The sequence below is a fragment of the Talpa occidentalis genome, unplaced genomic scaffold (assembly GCF_014898055.3).
Source record: "Talpa occidentalis isolate TD23 unplaced genomic scaffold, MPIMG_talOcc4v2.1 talOcc4.10, whole genome shotgun sequence".
In the NCBI taxonomy this organism is placed as follows: Eukaryota; Metazoa; Chordata; class Mammalia; order Eulipotyphla; family Talpidae; genus Talpa; species Talpa occidentalis.
This window is the reverse complement of record NW_023600993.1, coordinates 83358596-83365988: the sequence shown is the minus strand read 5'-3', so window position 1 is coordinate 83365988 and position 7393 is coordinate 83358596.

The following is a 7393-nucleotide window of genomic DNA, read 5'->3' as shown; positions in this document are numbered from 1 at the left end:
ACAGTGACACATAGTAGGTCCTCAGGAAATTTATGTTGCGTGAATGAATGAACTCCAGCCAAAATGACTAATACTCCAGAGAGATTTTACTAGCTAAAGACCCCAGGAGGAGGAGGAGGCTAATTAGCAATTCATTAGGATCCATTTTCACGACTGTAGTCAATGCTAATCACTTGTTTGTTTAAAACAGGAAGTTCTGCACTCATTAAATCCATTAGTAAATGAAAATGTTGCTGGGGAAGTCTGGCCTCCCACACTGGAGTGTAAATTCAAGGACTATACCCCTTCTTTTGTGTGGAGTTCCCAGAAATCAGGGAAGCAGGAGCTCTGGAGCTAGAAATGCTCTGGGCTCAGGCCCAGACTTCCCTCACCGCAGGCTTGAGGAGCCTGCCTCTGCAGCTCCCTGAGCTCAGTTTCTGCCCCTGTAAAATGGGCATGTTAGGCAACCTCATACTTAGCTGTGGTGAAGAAGGGGTTGGGATGCTGGGAGGGGCAACTCCACCTCAGGGCCCTCCTTCTCGACAGCCTGTGATGGGTCTGATATAGCTACTTGGCAGCACCACCAGTAATTTGACCACTGTCTAGAATTCTATCCTGTTTTTTATTTATTATTTTTAAAGATTTATTTATTTATTTATTTATGCATATAAGAGCTGGGGTTCAGGCCAGATATGAGGGGGGTGAGAGGATCCACCAGAGGCAGAGTGGGGAACAGAACAGGCAGATTGACCGAGGTACACCACTGAGGGGAGCAGTGGGTGAGACAGGAGAGGTCTGCTGCGCCATGTGGGTTCCTCCCTGGCCGGCTGGGGATCGAACTTGTGCTGCAGTGGCTGTGGATTGCTTCATAATGCCGTGCTTAACCCCTTGCGCCACCAGGGAGGCCCCTAGAATTCTATCCTGTTAACTGCTCCTCTCTCCTTCTCAGGAAGCCATGTTTAGCAGGTGCTCCCAGGCCATGTGGTGCTCACCCTGACCTTACACTGACTCATTTAATCCTCACAGCAAGACCAGCCAGCTAGCCATCATTACCTGCATTGCAGATGTGGAAACTGAGGCTGAGAGAAGAGGCGCTTACCCAGGCTTTTTCTCCTCCCCACTCCTCTGCCACCGTGTCATCTCTGGTTCCCCCCAGACTGTGTTCCCGGTGGGTCAGGACCTCACTCAACCTCATATTTGCTGGTGTCCCGTGGAAGTACAGTAGCTACCTTTGTGTGAGCACTAACTGCATACTGGCCTCAGTGCTTTTTATGCATCAAGTTACTGAGTCCTCAATAAATTCCACAAGGGGCCTCCCTGGTGGCGTAAGGGGTTAAGTTGCAACCTATGAAGCTATCTAAGACCACTGCAGCATGAGTTTGATCCCCCGCCAGGGAGATGCCCACATGGCGCAGCAGACCTCTCCTGACTCACCCCCTGCTCCCCTCAGCAGTGTACTTTAGTCAATCTGCCTGTTCTGTTCCCCACTCTGTCTCTGGTGAATCCTCTCACCCCCAACACCTCTGGCCTATACCCCAGCTCTTGCATGCGTGGATAAATAAATATTAAAAAAAAATAAATTCCAAAAGGGTGAGTGACTATTATCTCCACCTTACAGGTGAGGCACGGACTTGCCAAGGTTGGCAAATGTAAATGGTAAAGGTGTCTACCTTCAGAGCCCATGCCCTCACCTCTCAGGATGGTCCTGCTTCTGCAAAGGGCTTAGGAAGTGCCCTGGTGAGCTGAGCTCTGCCCTCCATCCACCCAGACGGCGGCAGAAGCCTCCCAAAGAACTTCTCTTGACAATGCTACTCACCCATTCCTCAGGCAGGAGTGCCCTCTGGAAGCAGACCCAGGCCCAGGGTCGGGGTCCTGAATACACCAGCCTCCCTTCCCAGAGCCTTGCCTTTCTCGTCAGCCTACAGCTTACAGTTCCCACCATCCACGGGCACGAGCGGCCCTCTGACTGAGCGTGGCCTCTGCCCTTCGCATCTGATGAGCAAATACAGCGAAGCCTCGCTTGGAGGCCTCTCTGTTTCCTCTCAGTGCAACCGCAGTGCTGCCGTGTATGTCTCCGAAGCATCATCATCTTCCTCACGAGGGACCAAATGCTTCCTGGGGCTGCCCATGACCCTGGTCCTGAGTCTAGCACTTCATCCATCTAATTCTCACCTTGGCTCAGGCACCGCTGTTTTATTCTGTTTCATCAAGGCTTGGGGCAATGAAGAGACTTGCCCAGGGCAGTAGGGACAGGGTTCAAACCCAGGCTGCCTCCAGAGGCTACGCTTTTAACTGCTGCTCCTGACCGCCCCTTCCCACCCCCACCACCACCCCCCTCCACTCCATGCAGATTTTTATCGCTGCCTTCTCAAGGCAACTTGTCTCACTGAGCTTGCCTCTGAGCCTGGCTCCTAGGAGGCAGCAATGTCTTTTTGTCTTTTTGTCTCTGGACCGGGCACATGGAGAGCCTGGGGAAAATGCTTGTTAAATTGAAGTTTGCAACACACAGATTTGGGGTCCTGCTGCGTAAACCACAATGGAACTGACCCTGTAACTCATCGCATGATGCAAGCAGCCTCGGGTTAGAATCCTCTCTCTGCCCCTTTACCTGGTGCCTTTGCATGTGTCGCTGGATTGGCTCAGGCATCCTAGAAATGAGAGGCACAAACAATGCCCAGTCCTGTGAAGGTGCTCAGGATGCCGCTGTGATGCATCCTCCCCCTCCAACCAGGAAAAGGCTGCAGGGGGCAGAGGGGTCAGGCAGAGCTGTGTGGGGACCCGGGTCCACGGTGTCACTCATGCCGTGAGAGCACTGACTGGGAGGCCTGAGTTCTGCTGGGCAGTCAGGAAAGCCTCCAAGGCTAGACCTACTTCTCTTGGGGCTCTGAGGGGCTCCCAGAAACTAGGGCATGGATGGGAGATGGTGCTCCAGCAAGCACTTTGGGCCAGGGGGTGACTGCACCACACACAACCCACCCACTAAAGGGGCTCCTTTCCAAGACCCCTTTGCTTGTTTGGATTAAGCGATGCCTCCCCTCCTCCCAGCCTGAGAACTACAAAATCACAGGTCAGGGACCCAAGGATGTTAGACAACTAACAACAAAATGGGGCTTTACCATAGACTCACAGATTCACAAATGCCTTCTATTTTAGTAATAAAAATCGTTGTTTGTGAATCAGTTTGTGAATCAGTTACGCATGCATATAGTAGAAGAGAAATGTGAGGTGTGGAGGGTGCATTATGAACAGATTTCCCATCAGTGACCCCTGACCCTTCTTGGAGGCGGCTGCGGGTGTTCTTTAAAAGAAATTCCCCCCCGTAAAGTGCCCCTTCCTCCACACATAGCAGCATTGTTCTGCCTGCCTTTTCCTTTAATAATATATCTTGGAGGCACATACAGAGAACTAGCTCATTCTTTTTAAAGCTACGTGATATACTACACATCAAGAAGGCACTTATTAAGCCAGGTCTCTCTGGATGGACTCTTAGCTTGTTTCCAATTGTTTATTCATGCAAACAATGCTTCAACCAACACTTTGTTCACCAATCTTTGCACCAGGACAAGGGCACCCCTAAAAGGGGGTTGCTGAGTCAAAGGGTATGTGCATTTCAAACACAAAGGCCATTGTATTAAGCTTTGAAAATGCTGCCCAGCTCCGTGCTGTATGCTGTAGCGGTACCTCCTCCCCAGCCCCTTCGCTCGCTTTCTCTTTAACTCCATATTTACTTTTAGGAAATAGTGACAGCTCATGACTCTGTGCAGTTCTTCAGTGTGGCTCACTAGGAGGTCTGCATTGTGAGGGGGGATTTGAGGGGCGGTGTTTCAGTCTCCTCTGGGTGGATGTTGAAGTCTGATTATGGGGTTACTTCCCATCTTCTGCTTCCAGTCTCTTGAGATATTAATGCAAAGCACGAGCCACCATGCCTGGCACATACTGGGAATGCAGTGTCTGTGAGTTTTGGTAAATCAGGAACAAGTGGCAGTGGACTGCGATGCAGGTACATCTCCGTGCGCATGTGTATGATCTTGGAGGCCGAATTTCTAGTCCAAAGGCCTGCTTTGCAACTTGGGAGTTTCTTCCAAACAGACCTCCAAGAGCTGATACCTATTTACGCACCTGTTTACCCCCCTACTTGCTAACACGTCACTATTAAAGCACAGATGTTTTAGCAGGTGGAATGATGCTTGGTGAGAGTTGGCTCAAACCCTTTGTGTAGCAGACAGGGAAACTGAGGCCAGAGGGGAGCTGGTAAGGTGTGCCCAAGGTCACCTTCGAGCAGCGGCACAGTTCTGTTCCCACTCCGGTCCCTCTGTGCTCTTCTAGGGATCTGGAAGCGTCCTGGTGGGATGTGCTTGAGCTCCAGGTGGGGTTCAGGAAGCGAGAGAGGACTTGAAAGTGGTGAGAGGGAGGTGGGGAGCGCCACACTCTGCCCCAGGGAATGCAAGCAGTGACTGCAACCAGTTTTATTTCACGAAGAAACTTCTGACTCTTCACTACTTCTCCCCGCCTCCCCCACCCCTAACATCTTTTTCCCTTGGAAACGGCCTCAGAGATTCTGAAAGGTGCCTTCCTTACTTCTGAGCCCGCCTGTGTGGGAGGAAGCTGAGGACGTGAGGGTACTGATTGAGAGAGCAGGTTGAGACCCAGGAGCTGTTGTGCAAAAAGAATGGCAAATTATATAAGGAGGGAAAAGGAAGGGGTGGTGGAGGCAGCGTCGTTCAGCAGAGCTTTTTAACCCTTTCCTGCTGCGGCAGCCCCAGATGCTGGGTGCAGGGCTGCGGGAGAGACATTTTCATAAATGGTTTGTGCTGAAGGCTTTGAAGGGAGGACAGCCCGGCTCCCTCCTCGCCCTTTGCAGACAGGCTTTGTGCTCTGGGTAAAACTGTCGGAAAAGGTAGAACAGCTCCTAATCTAGGAGATGATTCCTGTGGGAAATCAGCCTGCTTTTCAAGCGTAATTTGAAAAGCCGCTGCCTCCAAACTTCAGTGGTGGCAGGGGGAGGGGGCGCCGGGAGAAGAATGCCATTTATAAAGCAATCAACGCTTCGACAGAGTCAGCCATCACTCAGAATTATTTTCTGAAATTTGGCCTCTATTCCTTACTCTGGAGGAAAGGCAATATGGGCACTTTGCTTCCAATCAAGCCCGACGCAGAAGCCGGGGTAAGTCACACAAAGGGAGAGGGACCCCGCGCTGCTCATCACAGCTGGAGCTGCGGAAAAATCATTTCTAGGGCTCCTCAACTCTCCGGAACGAGCCAGAGGAAGCCTCATCAGAGGCTCCATTCATCTCACTCCTTACTTTTAAACTTTAAAGCACATATTTATGTGCCTCAAGTTGCCCATGAACCACCGCATGTCAAACAGTTTGGGGTTGATGGAAGAGGTACATTTTCTCGTCCTGGGACTTTCGGAAACACAATTTCATCGCTAGTCTCTCCTCCTCCCGGTGTCTCCTGTATGCTGCCTTGAAATGAATATTTCTAAAAGGCGCTTTCAATAGATTATTCACCTGTTCAAGAACCTCCCCAGGCCACTTCTTGATCTCCTATGGTTGGGATCCCTGGATTGACATTCCAGACCTTCCACACATGCAGCCTCACCGACCCGATCCCCTGACAACACACCCTCCCAGACCACCAGCCACACTGGGCACAGTTACGGGGAGGGGGATGAATTTTTTTGTCCTTTTGTTCCTCTCTATGCTGCATCTCTGCTTCTGATAACCAAATGCAGCGCTTCTCTGAGGACACCTTCCCACCTGACTCTCTCTCCTTACGCGTAGGGTAGGCTGACCTCACTGCCTGCCTCCAGGCCTGCCCAGCACAATGCTATGGGTCAGGGGCAGGCAAACTAGGGTCCAAGGGCAAACAAGCAAAAATGGCCCCTCGCCTATTTTGTAAGATCGTGAGCTAAGAATGACTTTTTTTATATTTAAAGGGCTGTAAAAACATCGAAGATGCCACACAGACCCTGTGGCCTGCAAACCTAGAATATTTACCATCTGGCCCTCTGCAGAGTTTGCTGACACCTGCTTGGATGCACGACGTTTGGTTTGGGATGGGGCAGAAGATGGGCTGAGCTGAGGAGTAAATCCTGCGCCAGGAGCTGGAGCTGTCAGGGGAGGTACATTCTCCAAGGTTTGTTAAACTGAGCGAACATAAGCCTGGAATTACTGGTGGCCATCTTTGACACTTTATACAGAGGCTGCTAGAGAGGGAAGCCAACACTGGGGAAAGCAGAATCAAAAGACAGAGATGAGCTGTGGGATGTAGAACCAGCTGGGCCTTTTGGTTATATGAGCCAAAACTTTTCTTTTTGCTCAAGCCAGTTTGAGTTGAGTCTCCTGTCACTTGCAACTGAAGGAGCTGTGATGTGTACAGATTTTGGCAGGTATGCCCAGATGCCTTTGGGCATGTTATTGTCCCTATCTGGAATGCCCTTTATCCTCTCTGCCTGCCCTAGTCTACTTATCCTGCCAGGATCTTACTGTGGTCCCTTTAATTCCTGGGTGGTTCATTCTGAGACTTAACTGTACACTCCCCGGAGGACTAGGTGCTGTATCCCTAACAAAGCCACAAACAATGAGGTCGGGAGCAGGGAGAGGAAGGCACACTGGCAGAACCCAGTACCATGCTAAACACCACAAACACTATGGTATAGATTGCTCCAGAGGCAGCAACCCAAGGAGGCAGAGCAGGAACTCCATTGTAGAGGTGGGAAAAAGAAGCAAAGTGACTCATCCAAGGTCACACAATTACTAAGAGGTAGAGTCAGAAATCTACCCCAGCTCCAATGAGCGCCAATCACTCATATTCTTTCTGCAACATGGTGGCTCTTGAGCACTACAGCCAGCCCTTCACAGGATTCCCCAGATCTAGTTTTTTTACACTTTCTGGAATCTTTTGGGAGCCTTCCACTGCCTGCAGATCAGAGATCAAACATCTCAACCTGAAATCCAAAGACTTTCAGCATCTACCTATTTGTTCCTCAATTCAATCCTGGGGCTGTGGGTGTACCCTCCATGCAAAGAGAATCCCCTCACTGCACCAGCAAGTTTTAACTGGGGAGATGATCACTTTGTATAGCCTTTCCTAACAAGGACTAGATTGAGTCAGCTGGACAGGTTCAAAATTAAAGTTGCCTGAATATAATAATAACTGGAGAGGCACTCTAATTAGTTTTTTTTTTTTTTTTAATCAAGTGCAACAATCTGCCTGCAGGAATCTGAAAGCAACTCAGGATGTCTTAACTCTTTAAGGAGGATGTCTTTGGGAACACCATGGCAAGTTCTCCCACGCAGATCACTCCTGGAGAGCTTCCCCGGAGCCCCAGATTTATCACAACATAGGACATGCGCGCTCGTTCCCCTGCTCCTGGTGCCCCTCACAGCGTGCCGTGCCCTGGCACCTC